This window comes from Falco rusticolus, chromosome 1, assembly GCF_015220075.1.
Source record: "Falco rusticolus isolate bFalRus1 chromosome 1, bFalRus1.pri, whole genome shotgun sequence".
NCBI lineage: Eukaryota > Metazoa > Chordata > Aves > Falconiformes > Falconidae > Falco > Falco rusticolus.
This window is the reverse complement of record NC_051187.1, coordinates 54,033,674-54,050,770: the sequence shown is the minus strand read 5'-3', so window position 1 is coordinate 54,050,770 and position 17,097 is coordinate 54,033,674. Positions and strand designations below refer to the sequence as shown.

The 17,097-nt window shown below is 38.9% G+C and overlaps 1 protein-coding gene across 1 annotated transcript in view; it reads right to left on the bottom strand.

Moving 5' to 3' along the window:
- BMPR1B (bone morphogenetic protein receptor type 1B) overlaps positions 1 to 17,097 on the bottom strand; it is a 258,561-nt gene that overhangs the window by 148,544 nt on the left and 92,920 nt on the right. The window contains exon 3 of the mRNA XM_037379673.1: positions 11,510 to 11,560. The gene's annotated coding sequence lies outside the window, so the exon portion shown is untranslated. The remainder of the gene's footprint in view (positions 1 to 11,509; positions 11,561 to 17,097) is intronic.

Genomic DNA, 17,097 nt, shown 5'->3' with positions numbered 1-17,097 from the left:
ACAGAACTATTTGTTCTCTTGCTACAAGAGCATAAAAGCCAACTTGACTTGGGACTTACAGCCTTCAGCAACAGCTCATCAGTATAGCACTGTAAAAGCAGCAAAGACACCAAAAACAGCACTGATGAGCTTGCTACTGAATGTTGCTGCTTTAATAACATTTATTGTTCAAGAAGAGATAAATCCCACCAAGAAGGGCACAAGGACTACAGTTATCACACGTGGTCCAGCTGGGGCAGAGAGAATGGACTGCTCTACACTTGTTAGTACCCACCACATTGAGGAAACACTGAACAAAACACAACTAGAGAATGTCATCTGAAATCCAAGCCCAAGTAAACAGGTTTTATATGAAGCATCTTGGGAGTGGAGGAGTGGAAAGGCAACAGCTCCACAAATGCTGTTTTCACAGTGTCCCTGTGGGAGGACTTGGCAGTACCTCCAGCCTGGTAATCCTTGTGCCCACGGGCATCCGCACAGCCTCCCAGCATTGCAATCCCACTCCCCACAGTGAATTTAGCACCCTCAGTGAGTCTGAACATCACATTTGCCCTTGTATAGTGTACAAGGAAGCAGAGTACTCTACAGATCCCCCTCTCCCACCCCACAGCAGAGAGTTTTCTTTGTCCACTATTTGATAGTCCACTGGTACAAAATCTAGTCCCCAAAAGTCATTCAATAAGCTGTTTTCCTTCAGTCTGTAGTAATAAAACTATACAACACTATAAACATTTTCCGTGTTGGACTCCAAGATGTTTGGCGCTGTAGCTGGAAACACTGCTCCTTTTGTTTTTACATTACAGCAGACCCCTTTAGACCCACTTTCCATCAAGACACTGAATATTTTTGTCTTCTATTTTCTGTGAGATGAACCCTTTCTAAATCTAGGCAAAAGACTTATGAGCAGCTATTGGGTGAGTATCATCACTCTAGTGCTAAGCACATCACAAATCAGGCTCATCAGAAGAGCAGAGTGATGCCCAGGGAACAATTTTGCCTCCTGTAACCATTCCAACACATGGACTGGACACGCAGCAAAGAATAGCATTAATGGGAGATATGGACCTGTCTCTCTCACGTGGGTAGAAAGAAACAGACCGCACAGAAGGCAAAATTTTCTTTTAATCTATAAGTTAAAGCTAAGAAAAGCAATAAACAAGCTCTCTGATGAGTGTTGTCAGTCTGTGTCTAAGGAATCATCTTTGTAGCTGAACATACTCTCCCTTTCTGCCCCACGTCTGAGAAGAAGGGTAGGGCAGGTAAAGCAGGAGCAGAGGTATGGTGTATGAAATTTGGTGGAATACTATGCCCGTGCTGCAGCTGGCTTTTCTATTAAAGCTGCTGACAAGAATGTTAATGTTTCAGTTGGGCAAAGTTTGCAGGGAGAGGTAGCATCTTTTATTGGACCTACTCATACAATTGAAAAAAAAAAAAAAAAAAACCCAAACCAAAAAACAGAGAAAGCTTTTGGGCACAGAAAGCCTTTCCTGCACAGAACTGAAGAAGGGCTTGTTTGTCTGGAAGTGTCTGGTTTTTTCCAACTATATTGGTTCACCTAATGAAAGATAGCTCTCCCTGCAAACCCTGCCCCACTTAACAGTCTTTGAATATGGCTACAACAGCAACACTATTACATTTTGGTTGTACTGATGGTTTGCAACATAGACTTTGGCATATGGTCCAACAGGCATCGATTCATTTCACAGAGAACAAGCTACTGTTTTTAAAGGCAAGAGCTTATTATAAATTATACTAATTGCCAACGTGGGCCAGCATAAAGTTGATGGTGATGAAGGCTAAAAAAGCCCCTAATCCCCACCTCCACCCCAAAAATAACCCCAAGCTGTCATACTACCATTCACATCAACCATCAAAATATTCCCCAAGTATGACAAGTAGCACAGTATTTGAAAATGCCAGGAGAGCACAAATTGTCATCTGCTGAAGGAGTAGCAAAACAGTCCCCATAGGGGATTGTTAAATAGGACTAATGTGATAAAGTTATTTTCAAGACACATCCACACTTTCACCTACGTTGTGCCAACACTGCCACACTCACTAGGACTGATCTTGGCGAGTGGTACTCTTAACACGTGAGTTATCATGAGGGTTTATCATGAGGATACACATTTACATAGCAGAGAGAAAACCACACAAAAATAAGTAGAGCCCCTCAAATACTGTGGGCCTCAGGAAGGTCTTGGTGTCTTACTATTTCAATGTTCTTATTAGTTCTGGTGGAACAGATGAAATAGCTGACTGACCTCCTTCATGGACAGGCACCGATGCTAGGAGATGCATTAAATATCTGAAAGCTCATGTTCAGCTAATTAAGGCATACTTTTCTTCCCATAGTCTGCCATTAACTTTAGCACAAATCTAATTGGAAACATCTGTACTGCAAATGAGAAAAAATCAATTCTTACCCTCAACATACAATATACTGTTATTTATTTATAAAACAGACTGCATCTGAACACTTCATTGTCCTCTTCTCTCACTCAGAGGTTCATATTCTCATTATAATAACCATTTCAGGTTTAACACTGTAAGAAGGGTCTCAATAGGAAAACCACAGTTAAGTAATTTTTCAGTTAATTACATTTTTTTAACATATTCTGTTATCAAGAAATATTCTGAATTTTATTTCAGAGGTCTATGAGGAAAAATTTTTCAAGTAATGTCTGAAGAATGATAGAACTTTTATTTTCCAGATCTCTCTGTATTCAAATTACAAATGAATAATACATATTTTTATTTGACTTAGTGTTGTAACTATAGATTAATTACATTAATTTCAGCAGAATGTGTCCACAGTTTTGCTTTGCCATGAAGATCAGAATGGATGTGGTCATTACCATTAAATTACTTGATATTGTATATATTGTAGATCATACGTATCAATGACTGCAAAATTTTTTTCCACCATAAAGTGTTTCATCTCTACAGGATGCTTGATATTTTTATTTTTTAAATAAAAACAACAGCTACAAAAAGATTTATTTTGTAGGTAAAATTTTTATAAGCTGAGCTGGCAAATATTTGTCTCTGACATCTATTTAAAACCTAGTAATATACGTTTATGCAAATATCAATTGCTCTCTGGAATCTTTTTTTTTTTTTTTTGGTGGGGGGGGCTGTTGGGTAGAAAAACAGTTTTGTAAAGAAGTTTATTTACTGAAATGAACTAATAAAACAATCCATAGCCTGACTGTATATCTGAAATAAGCCAGACTGACTAGAAATGCAATGCCACAGCTATAATTTCTGAAATTATATGGAGGTTGAGGGAAAGGGAAGGAATAAATTGATTTCTTCATGCTTCAAAAAAGAAAAATAGTAAACTAAAATCAGTACAGTAAGTCCCTACAGCTTTCCCCTTTTGGAGGAATTTCAGAGTAACGAGAAAGACATTTTCCACCGAGCATAAGTGGTATGATAAAAACTACAGTCTCAAAATACTTTATGCATAACATGCTGTTTCTTCACTTTGCTTTCTAACTACCTGTAAAAAGTAAGTGAAAATGAGACACAGATCTTTGTTCCTGAAAATGAGAAACAGATTTTGTTGCACTGAACGTCAGACCTTTTACACTCATTTGAATGTAAACAAGAAGAAGATGACAAAAAAAATATAGTTTCTGAAATTGTTTCATGTTGGAATTAAACCGGATTTTTGTTAACTTGCATCTCGGTGCAAGCTGAGCTTCAGAAGGGGTATGTGGTTTGAAGGTCTCCTCCTACACAGAGTGTTGTACCACACAGAAGCCACAGACATCAACTTTTAGTCGCTCGGTACCACAACGCATCAAATATTCAAAGGAATGACCTTAGCTTTTTTCTATAGGCATCAGTCACATTATATACTCATATGTTGGTTTAGGCCTTCCATGGTTATAAAACAGAGGATAATTTTCATGTGCTCTGCCACATCTGGGCTAATAATAATTTTCTTTAATATTGTTTATATATTATGTGCTTTCAAGTCTGCTTTAGGACATGAACAGAGAACAGGTCAAGTAGTCGTCTGTAAAGTTTCTAAAAGATGAAGAAGGGCTTGTAACTAGTAATAGCCAGAAGGCATTAGTTATTTCTTTTATTAAATTATTTCTCTATATGCAGCCACAAAATGGGCACCATTTGATGAACACCACAGACAGGCACAATGTAGCCCTGTCCTTATCTAGCTTCTCATTGCAAGGTTAGTATCGATTTTCTTTTAGTATTTTTCAATCAGCTCACAGTCACCTACCTGGTGGACGAACCATCTCCCTGCCTCACAAAGAAGAGAGGTACTTGGCTGCTGCATTTCTCCCACACACAGGAGGCAATACAGAGGTGTCTTATTTTCAAATGAAGGCAGAAAGCACCCCGAAAATCACAGGACTGGCGTAACAGCATTAATTGATGATGACTTGTCTTATGGCCATATTACACCGAAAGGCTTGGCTCTGCTGAGTCAGCCAGGCTGCAGCACACCCTCCCCCAGCCCTTCCTGCACGAGTCGGTGTGGGGCTGGAGCCTGCCAGGCACTCCTGGGCACCAAACACACTCCTACTGCAGCTGGGACCAGCTCCCTATTGCAATTCATACTTGGCACACCTCTGGACACGCATCCCTGAGTACAGCTGAGCACTACAGCCACAGCCTATCATGGGACACGACAAACCTGGGAGCAGCACAGTTCGTGCATTACTGGAACCATATGCTGAAATACATGGGTTGGGCATTTCCCCAATAGCCCAGTCTGATTTTTGGATCCTCTAGACAGATGCCAAGTCCAAAAATAATTGTAGAGGAACACAGAAAAGAAAAAGATTGAGCCCTGATTGCAGAATCATTAAGCAAAACCTACCCTAGCTAACGAGAAGCTGGACTTTACAGTGGATTTTGCAGATTTTTGTAAGCAGCAACTGTTTGATCAACAATTTGTTCCATCAACAAGCCCTGCTGTCTCCTTAATCCAGCTAGAGCACCCAGGTGAGTCCGGAGTTGGCTGTTAACCCCTGGCTTGCTGGATGGTGGCAGTAGCCTACAAGCACCTTGCCATCCTGCACAGCACTGCATGTTTCTATCTAGAGCCATGCAAAGGTTTTGTTTATACCTGCTATTCTTGATAAATCAAATGCAGATATTGTTGCGTGAAACATAGCAGACATCACGGCTGGTTTGTACAAGTCACCTAAAAGATACTACAACTCCAATCGAGGTATTCCAGACAAAATGCAATAACACTTTAAAGGTCCACACCGTTCTTGACACCTTTCAGCTGTTTATAGATGGAGCCAGATAGGTAAGTTGGTGTAACAACAATATTGATGAATTCCTAGTTTTACTCAATACTCCTGGCTCCATGTGGCCTCTAAACCACCCCTGAACGCCAGGATGTGCAGAGAAACAATGAAGCAACTCTCCTTGACCTGAACTAGGTCTAAAAAGAACTTTAAAACCTCTATGCACAGTCTGCATAAGAACAGTATCGGGGAAAAAAACTGCAATAAAATTCTTCATGCAAATTGCCATCTGGGCCAGGAAGCGGAGCACAATACTGTTTTCATAATCTTTAATGATGCACAGTGTAGTTCAGGGGGAGGGAGGGTAGGAAATGGGACCAACCTTTGACCAGTATGACAGCAGCATAAGTAATCCCTTATTGCATTATGAAACGATTCATACATGGGGACCTGTTACATTACTGGCCTGTTAACAGTATCGCAGCCCCTTACTTTGACTTTTTTCATTTTGTTTTACATCAGACAAGCCTATTGCTGTCATTTGTAGAGAACGGAAAAGCTGCTACAGTTTTAATATAAGACACAGGAAAAAAATACACAGCAGCTGTTCATATTTTCTAGGAAGTCTGTTACAATAATGATGTCATGGAAAAAGGCTGGAATCTATTAAAATGGATCAGACAGGCAAGCCATTCAAAGCCTTCAAACAATATGAGTATATAAGCTGCACCATGTACCTTATATTAAAATAAAACAGGCAAAGAGTGGAGTTCCTTAAAAATATTATTGAGAACAGGCAATTAAGGTCATGTCATAGGTTTACTTCAATAAATTCAGTTTACTACTGGAAATACCCAATAAAGCAAAATACAAAAGCCACAACCAGCTCACTGTCAATTAAGCCCATTTTCACCTATAAAAGCATTTAAATCTGTTTTGAAATCACTGGCTCACACTACATAGGAACAAAGAAGCTCTTCCAGCAAAATACTCTCCATTGACAAGTGAGACATTTAAACACCAGGTGTAAAATTCAGCTCATTAGAAATGGTGTTTTGGTGGGGTTTCCACCACCCCACCCCCCCTCCAACTCTGGAATTAAAGCATGCAGCTAAGGGGAGTCCTATCCAGGTACTCCATTTGACCTATAATTAGCAATCAGACATTCTTCATTTATATGATGCTACTCCTGGGCCCTAGCAAGTTTGCACCTCTTGCAGCAGCTTGCTTGCATGCCACTGCAATCTGCAGAGCCCAAAGCTTGCTCAAACATTACGCTTCCCTTCCTTGGGGTACATGGAAAAGAGAAGGGTTTGTGGTAGAAATCAGGTAAGTTCTGCGGTTATCTGGATGTCTCAAAAATTATCTTTATATTGCCTCATTTCTGACAAGCTACACCTTCCTCCCAAAGGCTTTCATTAGAAAGGTTTTTATGTTGGTGGCCTAAATATGTCTTCCTAGCACATGCAAAAGTACCGAACACAACATGCAAACATTTCTGCTAACGTGAGATCATATTTTGACTCCCACATTCTTCAAATATTCAAGCTGACTTTTTGTGTATTTAGGAGTTGGAAAAGTAAAGACTGATCGTGTTTAATATATTTAAGACACAATAAAAATACACAGGGCAAAACAAACCAGACACGAATATCACAGGCAAAGTTTTAACACATATACTGGGAGGGCAGTAGGGGCAAGAGCTATAGTCCTCATCACAAAAGAGGAGACACTCAACTCAATAGCAGCCATTGATGGTTTGGAAAGTAATGATCCCGCCTTGCTTTGTGTTTTCCACTGGAGTCAACTAAATATATGACATCAGGTTTTAATATTCTGGGATACGCTGATGAGGTCACATGTAAATGGAATACATTACAAAGGAAGAATTATAAATCTGAGACCAAATGAAAGCTAATATGACATCCTTAAATTTCTTTGTTTTCAAGCTATCAAATAAACTTTGTACCTGTTAATTATAAAATGCCAGCAACAAAGAAACAAAAGCAATGAAAATACCTTGAGATTCAAAAAATTAATCAAACTACAAATAGGTTTAAAGTGATAATTCCATCAAGACATCTGAAAAGATATGTTTGATTATAGCTGTGGTCAGTTATACAGCCTGGTAAGTTAAATTGCTTTCATTAATGTTCCGTATTAAACTGCTTTCAACACCACTACTACAACTATTGCTACAAAAAAGAATCTCTAGCAGAACTCAAACCCAAAATTCAAATTGCTAAGCAAACTAAAAAACCCCAGAAAACAATGACCCCAACTTCACAGACACACCCACACTAAGCCATTTAACACTTCCTCCTGCAACTGGGTACGTACAAAGGAATTTCTGAGTTCACTCAAGTCCAGCTGCCAAGTCAGATCCCTACTACCTTGCTCACATTTCCAAGTCCCAGTAAAAGCCACAGGTTACGCATGCACTAAAAGCAAGAGGTTAGGCATTCAAATAGCTCTGTGCACTTAACTAAAGGCTCAAAAGATTTGAGCCAGAATGCAGTAAAATGAACTGGAATGCCTTATCTTAGGCATACCATTGTATTCATAAATTTTTACTTCAAGCTGTTATTGGATATAATAAAATAGCATCAACATTTCAGATGAACATTCAGGGCAAGCTTATAAACTATTCAGTGATTAATGCTCTTGTCTCATGTTTTCCATTTTCATTGCTACTAGAGGTCATATGTTATGATGTCAGTTTGAATCTGGATATCCATTTTGAGGAAATCTAATTCAAAATTATAATACTAAGGCATATGGTAAAAACTGCTTAAAAATTCTATACTGAGTAAACATATTCACTCTGTTACCCGTGTAGATTTCACATTCTAGTACCACCTATTCATCAGGCAAACATACTTTGGGTGCATCTTCCCGTACGGTAAACATGCCATAGGTTGAATGTGCAGGGGCAGAACTCGCGTATACCAAGATGCAGCAGCACTTGCCAACCTTGAGTGGAGGGTTTTGTAGGGCTGGATGAACAATATGAAATTAATCAAATCCCCAGAGCATGATGTAAATTGAATCTGCCAAAAGGATTCAGGAGGAAGAAGAACAGGAGTCTGAGCTGGAGGGAGGCTTGGAGAGTATCTTCCTTAGGAGCTAGTGGGATGGAGATGTTTCATGGGGTCTGACACTAGTAAGACACTTGTTGCTTTATTCTGCCCTGCTCGCAGACCGGAGGATTCCTCACTGACTTGCAAAAAGCAGTTTTATTAGACAGCTGAGCTCAGATGTCAGAAGACTGAAGGGACTACTCTGCTCGCCTCTCCCAGTCTCACTCTCACCCTCCCGTTTCTCTTGGACTCCTGCTACTTTTCTCATGACCCTGCCTGTGACACTGGCTTCTGAAGCTAAACCACATGAGAGCTAGCTTTGTCTTCTTCCTCCCTGGTCCCCCGTCCATCTGTCCCCCATCCCCCCTGCCCAAAGAAACAGATTTCAGGTGGTTGTGCTCCCTCAGACAACTCACTATGGACCTAATAAGAGAAAGCAAGAATCGGAGTGGTTCCGAACCCAGGCTGTGGAGCAACAGTTTTCTGAATATTGCCATACGCTTCTCTCAGATGTGTTGGTTCTGTATGAAATACTAGCAGAAAATACTTTCAGCTGAGGTTTTATGTTTGTTATTATTACTATTGTTGTTGTTATTAGTATTACTACTATTATTATTATTACCACCATTTTTCTTCTTTCCCCAGAATAAATATCTGTGAAATAACTACAATTAAAGTCCTTCTCAAAGCAAAATCAAGCTAAAATGTTTTTTTCACGTGCGCAATGCATGAAGCATCAGACTTATTACTCATTTTTGCTATAATTTATTATTGATCTTTCCAGTAATAAACGGTAGTGCATATATACAAATAAAATATTTATATGCAGCCTTTGAAGTACAACAATTCCCTATATTGGTAAAGCAGTGGCAGACACAACCAGTACAACCCACTGGAACTACTTCAACCATCACATAAGGGAGGGAATTCAAAATTTAAGTAGTCACTGAAACTTCAAATCTTGATTTGAATTATAAATGGTGAAGTGTTAAAAAGTTCCTGCTACAAGAGTGGACAATCTTCCATAGCATTTTATAGGCTGAATTCTATACTGCAATGTATGCCAGCCCAAAATTATTTGTATTATGCAAGTATAATTCTACAAACAAGGAATAGTAGAGGGATTACATAGAAAAAGCATGGACTTACTCATGGTTCTTTCCGCATTTAATTTACTAGTCCATTTTCTTTCTAAAATGACTGAACCAGCTAGGCACTTAACATAATATAGATATAACACATCCAAGGTATCTCCTTCCTCCAGGGAGGCATTTTAAGCACAAAGTAATCCAATGACCTTCAGAAGGCGTTCAGTGTGAAGCAAAACCATTTACATCTATGCAGATGTACAACCAAATGCAATGTGTACGTCCATGCAATTAAAATTTAAAACTACTGTCATCTTTTTACTCATTTCTACTCAGATTCAAGCAGATACACTATGAACTAGGATACTGGAGAAGCAGGACCAGCATTTGCTATCATGTAGTTACATATGGTAAATGATTACTAACCTCAAAAAGATTAAAAAACAACCAGAAAAAAAAAAAAGGTTCTTTTAAAAGGAAATATTTCTAAATTCAGTTTAAAACCTACTTGAATATCTAACAAGAAAAATAATAATTTTCTACAGGCATGACAAGAGAAAGATTTGGTACAGAACACAGAAAATTAACAGCATTTTAATGGTCTTTAAAATTCTTATACACCATGTTCGTATATAAATAGATTAACATAAAAACCATTATGCTAATTCATTTGTTTATATTATAAGCTTTGGAAGATAATAGATAGCTTTTTATTTTCTTAATACCTCCATTGCAACTTACTGGCACTTCAGTGATAACATGTCCATTTTTATAAGAAAAGGCTACAATTTTATTTAAAACTTAACAGGCATTCATTCTTTTTCCTTTCAAAACCTAGGCATAAGTAACAAAGCACCAGAGTCTTATAAATTTTCTAACACCAAATGCAAATTAAGTCATGAAATTGCTCTAGGAAAAGTTCCAAGAATGCAAACCCAAAGGAATTTCAACACAATTTCTCAATTTCAGGCTCTTTATGATACTCAGGCAAGGTAACAGAATATGATGTGGTTAGGAAGAGCTATCTGTATATGGAAAAATATTTAATTTTCCAATTTCAACAACTCCCTGTATTCTGTTTATATGCTCTAAGATGAAATACATGTATATAAATGGAAAAAACCAAAAAGGGTGGCAAGGGCTCTGTAGATTGAGCAGCTCACTAAGTTTTCATTAACTGGAAAAAGTGGATTGAGGGTTCCTAACTTAAAGGGTGTATTCATATGTTTGGTAAATATCTATCAAATTAATGTATTATTCCTTTTTCCTTTACTTGGAGTCAAGTGAACTGCTTTCCTGCATTGTACCAGTCTGCATTAGAAGTAAAACAAGCACAACCCCCACCCCATTATGTGACAAGGTAAAACTTCCTACATTTTAGCTTTGTCAGCTCTGACTATGTGGCTTTACAGCACCATCTCCAGCAAACTGGGGCTTTTTCTATAATGAATAGAGTAATTAGTTAATCTTTCAACCACCCTCCTGAAAAGCCTCAAATCCTTTGTTCTTTTTAAAGACAAGGCAGGAGTTTTAACCAATTGTTTAAACAAAGGGCTGCTGATTTTTTGTTCTGAACTACTGCTTGTTTACCCCAGGGGAGACATCAGCCAAAGAATGACAACTTAACTTGCTGGGCATGCTATTATTTAGCAATAACCCCAAGGGGACTGGGGACATTTCCTGAATATGAACTTTAGGTCTGCCAGTGCTTCTCTGAAAATATGAGATGGACAGTGACAAGCAGCCTGCCCCAGAGTCATGCTGTAAAACCTGGTCTCAGAGTGCTGCCCTTTACCTCCAGCCACTCAGCTGGCTCCCATTTTCCTGCCAGAAGACAATTCTTACAATTCTTTACCAATCCCTTCTTGAAAGACGTCCTAGGTGTCAAGCATTCAAAACAGTAAGACCATCCAAACGTGCATATATGTGTCCTTCTCAAGTAGCCAGTTCACTATTGCCTGTATCACTGTGAACATCTCAAGCAACTTTTCTTCAGCCTTTCAAAGCCCAGTTCAAAACAGTAACTTTCCTCTGTGATTACTTCATGCTGGTGCTTATTAACAATAATGGTCTTTATAAAATCAAAATAACTTAACTCAGTCCTTACCTGAAGAGCTCTTACTGTTCAAGACTTGCAGTTTTAGTAAACTGGTGTAATCTGCAACAGAGCAGAAAGATGCATCACTTACGTTGCTGTTGTGCATTTAACGTAAGCATTATAATTCAATTACACTTGAGCAAACTGACAGAACTTTTGTTATCATGGTTTGGCACATGTTTTATGGAGACCCATGTCAAGCAGTAATTGTACAATACTGCATATACACACTATTAAGAGGTACCTTTTTCCTTTCCCAGTGTTTCTGCTCAGACATGGGGATGTATGAGTTTCGATCTACCTCAATGTGTTACTCATAATGCTCATGTTGTGGTTAAATAGATTAAATAATTAAGGTCCTGCTGACATTGTATTTCTTGTCACTAAACAACCCAATCAATTGAATTAGGCACTTCAGGAAGAGGTGCATGATTGGGCCCAGATGCACTCAACTCCCATCAACTTCTAATGAGCTCTTCAGTAAAAACAAACAAAAAAAACATACTCACTTAAAATGCAGATCTGATTACATACTAATGACAACTCAGTGAAGCCTAATTCTTAATTAGCATCCTGAAATGCAGCTAAACAAAACACTATGAGCCTGAGTGTCTACTGACCAAACCCCCCCACCTGCCCCCATCCAAAAAGCAGCAGTTGCACTGCAAAGACATTCAAGTCAAGACAGCGCACATTTGTATGCAACATCTTCCACTGAGGGCAGAAACTATGAGTTTAATCTTTCCTGTCTTGCTGAAAACACCATTAGGTATCACAGCCAGTTACATCCACTGCTTTTCAATGTGCATCTGATGCCAGCCTTGCATTTTGCATTTATTGTTCACTAGGGCCTCTTTGCTGACTTGGTATTATAGAGACTAACTTGTAGTCAGACCTAGAAGCTTTGTTATAAGAGACAGGCTATGCAAACAACAGCAGAGCACAAATATTTTTTTCTTTCCTTTTTTTTTTTTTACTTCTTCAAGTTACCTACATAGGGGCAGCACAAGCTGCCTCTGTTCTAGAAGAATTTGCTGTTATAACCATCATAATAAATTTACACCTGGCCTACCTAAACAGCGCAGCACTGAGCCAAACAACAGCAGAAGAGAACAGCAGTAATAGCATTTTGCTGCTCCGATATCTGAAGGCACTGATGTTGAGCCTTTGTTCTCGACACTGGTTCTCCAAGCTGGATAGGCAACCCACAAGCCTCAAATTACACTTCATTGATCCAGGGAAACCGAGCTGGTGTCCAGTTTCAGTTCTGCAACCTGCACGCTGACCCGGATGTTTGTTGGCCTAAACAATGAGATTTCAGGAAATGAAGAATTTGCACTTTGTCCGAGTCTTGTTTTCAGAGAGGGGGATCGCTATCTAAGTTGGTGTGGGAAAATTGGGAGGAAAGCCAATCATCCAGATCTGGGCTCCTGCACTATGTTTCTTCGCTGAGTTAATTTCTGCTCCGAATTCAATACGGCCAAATCAAACCCAAAGTTAGAAATGGGAGGCGGTCTCAACAAGTTCAAATTCCTTCAGCATAACTTTTTGTTACCTCTGGTAACATTGGAGGACGTATGTAGGAGGAAGACAGGGCGATTACAAAACAGTTCATTCAGTAACATCTTAAAAACATATTCACGTATCTGGACTATTTTATACAGTCTGTCAATACAAAACCAAACCCCAAGCATCTGCAATAAAAACACATATTTTATATGGAAATCTGAAAAATTCATGTAAGATGACATTAATAAGGTCCACAGTAATGGAACACCATGGTCTAAATGTAGAAATAACCTGTCTGAGGAAAACCAGAAAAAAATTGTTTCTTGAGTATTCTTTATAAAATAACTAAAACATTCTTTGATAATTTTTCATTATTTTTCATTATGTTATAGATTAAACTTGCTCAAATGTGCCATGCAAGAATTTCAGTTTGGGACTCAAGAGAAGATCTTTGTTTCCATAGCACCATGAAAACATTTCCACAAAGATGCTTACAAAGCGGCATAGCTTAGCCCACCACCACCACCACCACCCAAAACCCCCACACAATATGAATAAATGACAGAGAAGAAATTCTTGAGAAACAGTGTTCACTTTGCTAATTAAAGTAAGAAACACTAAGTCATTGTATTCATGTATGGGAAATAGAAGCCTAGAGTTTCAGTTATTTGCTTGAAACCATAGAAGAAGCAGAATAATCCAGTGCCTAACTCAATTCTAAAATCAGCTGCAGTACTTCTTTCATTTCAAAGCTTGCAGAATTTTATAGTCATGTTGGATTGCAACTTTGCTTTATGCCTCCAAGTACCATTTCATTATTTATTCTGGCTAACTATTTTGTCTAATTGCTCATCCACATGCAGAAAATGCCTCCTGTTTGGAAAAAAAAAATAATCTAGGACTTCTGGACTTTAGGTTGAGGAGATACCCATCACATCTGAGCAAAGGCTAAGACCCTTGTTTCTTTAAGAATGTTATTTCCTACATTAACATTTTCACAATCCTAACATTCATAGCATAATTTTTCTTGGTTGAATTTTTTTTTTTTTTTTCTAACAAAGACCTCAAAGGTCTTATTTTTGCACAGCAACATCTGAAAAATACATATATGGCACAAGTTATGCAAGTGCTCCATTCCAATAAACCAGTAACCTGGAAAAGTCAAATGAACCTAAAATTCAACACATGACTATCCTTATTTCCTACCCTGAACACAGAGGAGAACTCTCCATGACAACAAATGCTGTCTCTGGTGACGATGACCGTGCTCAGTTCAGAAATCCCTTTTTGCCTTCTCAGAGAGGACCTGATGCATCCTGTGGTACATTTATTGCAGAGACGCAGTTGCATGCCCCCCTAGTAGTAGAGGGATTGTTCAGAGTAAGTTCCTTTTCTGAAGTACTAGATAGCCTTTTATTTTACACTAATGTCTAAGCTTAGATTTTGCTTGCACTTCACAGCACAGGAAAAAGTAGAAAACTAAGGACAAGTAGAAACCCAGCTAAGATGTGGTTTCTGTTACAGTTCCTTCAAAACTAGCAACATAAAATATACAGTTTCGCCATCTTATCCAGAATATGTAAATTTTTCAGATTCTGATCTCAGGCTGACTTCCACCAACAAGAGTGTGGTGGCTGCATGGGGAGCTGCCGCTGTCCATCTGCTTTACGCTGACAGAAGATTGCAATCAGATCGGGGTCACCTCACCTTTGAGTTTGCCACATACATAAATTAACAGATCACACACAATAGCGCTTGTGCTAACTAAAATCTAACTTACAGGCATAAACATATTTTTAACCTTTTTCCCTTCCACCCATTGATGTGAAACTTATCTACATAAATAAAAGAGTAATTTCTTGATATTTGCCCTTTCCTTTCGGAAACAGAGGAGCACCCATGCAGCATGTTTATCTGTTTGTCTGTGGAAAATAGACCAAATATACCTCTAGTATGTACAATACTGGAGAATTTTAATACCTAATGAACTATTAAAATACAGGGAATATACTTTCCATTATTCAAACATTACAAATATGTACAACTAACACTATATTCAACATCATTACAAGCATTATAGTAGTCACAAATATGCACTGCCTAATAATTATTTTAGTGGGTTTATACATACGACCATTTGTGAAATATCTGTGTTCATCCTCCTAGATGACATAAGGATTTCAAAATCCAGCCATTAGAAAATGCATGAATAGGTAACATGCCAAGACCCCTTTTACCGGTAGCCACTGCACAATACCCTTATGCTTATAATCACAAGGCACTGGTATACTGGGTGCCACTGGGAGGTAGCCCCGCTCTGTTCGTTCAAATCGAGCAAGTTCTAACAGAAGAACCACCCAATAACATCAGCAACTCAACATACAGTGCTGACTGAATAAATTTTAGCAAGATGTTCATGGCTGAAAAATAACAGTGGGGGATCCCTGAAGGTTTCAGAGTAACTGGCAGATGACTTTCAGCATAAAAAAAAAAAAAAAAAAAAAAAAAAAGGAAGTGCAAAACCTGACCCTTGTTGTTTTGAATCCATATACACCACATTACTGAACTCCAAACCGGCACCTCAACTTAAACATGATACGCCAAACAGTGTTAATGCAAAAAGCATGGAAAAAGACAGCACTGCTAGACTGAAACTTCAGCAGCATATGCCAGCCTATGTCCACAGCTCCAAGTCACTGCAAACGTTAGCTCACCCTCATGTACACTCAGGTACATTTCCTATGTCCTCTACCATTGTTATCTTAGTCACAAGAAACACAAAAGAAAAAAAATATTACATGTGGAACCAAAAATTTCCATTCAGTTTATAGCATTGGTATTCTCTCTCAGCTCTTTTCATAACTCACTTATGTTTTAGATATACAGTGTAGAGAGTATGTGCCAAAAGACAACAGATGACAACTCAGTGGAAACAAAAGATACCTCCAATGTGGGTCCTTCTTTTAAAGGACATACAACTGAGGGGCTTAAGGCTACAGAATAGATTTATTGTATTTGATTCCTGCAGGTGAGTAATTCTTAAGTAGACAACAGTCATCCAGTTGGACCAATGGGATGTCCTTATGTTTCAGTGCTTCTCAATGTGTTAGAGGAGGTTTGACTATGAGCAGACACTACGCCTTCTGAAGCTGATGATTTTATTAGCCACCAAACTAAATGGAGGATGATTAGAATGGTCTTTGTTCAATGTCAGCTGAGACAATGAAACCCACCACTCAAAGACCAGTGTGAACAGTATGTTACACTTCTGCTCTCTCTGACAGATGTGCTCAACAAAATTCTGCAGTTCTGGGCCACCTGATGTGATCTGGTTTACATTCATAATGGGAATTATCGGGGGTTTGGAGCACATCACTCATGGGGACAAAAATGCAATAGCCTCCAGTTCATGGCCAGATTTCCCTAAATCAGGAATTCAATTTACTTGCCATGAGCACAGTGAAGGCCTAAGCTTCCAAAGAGGGGCAGGAGGCTTTCAGGCTCTTCCAACTGTGACAGTACAGATGTACCTAAACAGGTGAGGAGCTGACTTGACTCCAGGTGTATTTCCTGCATTAAACTTGCATGAAGAAGTAAAACCAACAGGGAAAGTCATGGGCAGCAGGGAAATCAACAGTTTATTCCTCCCTGCAGGAGAGAGGCAGATTTTTGGACAGGGTGCTGGCTGCAAAGCCAAGCTTCGTATTACAGGCAAGGAAACTGCTTCCCGTTGTTTGATCTTCCCACTTTAGGAAGAGTGCTTGCTAAATATGGCATCAAAGACATTCTTATTGTCATCATTACTTCCACCTGTCCACTGAAACACAACACCAAATACCAGCTAAAACCTCACAGCCCGGGTGGCAATGGTGTGTGCTACTGGCTTGATGCTACAACACGAGACGTTTTGGTCACGTCTTGCAGGCTGTTTTGCATGAGCTGCCACTCTGACACAGAAGCGCAAGGTTTGAACCCTATCCCCTAAGCAAAACATTTGCTCTCTGCCCTGTAAAGACCAACTAGGACAATAAGCATGCTGGCTAAGAGCCTGTATTATGCAGTTCTCTCTTAAATTATGAGAAAAATAT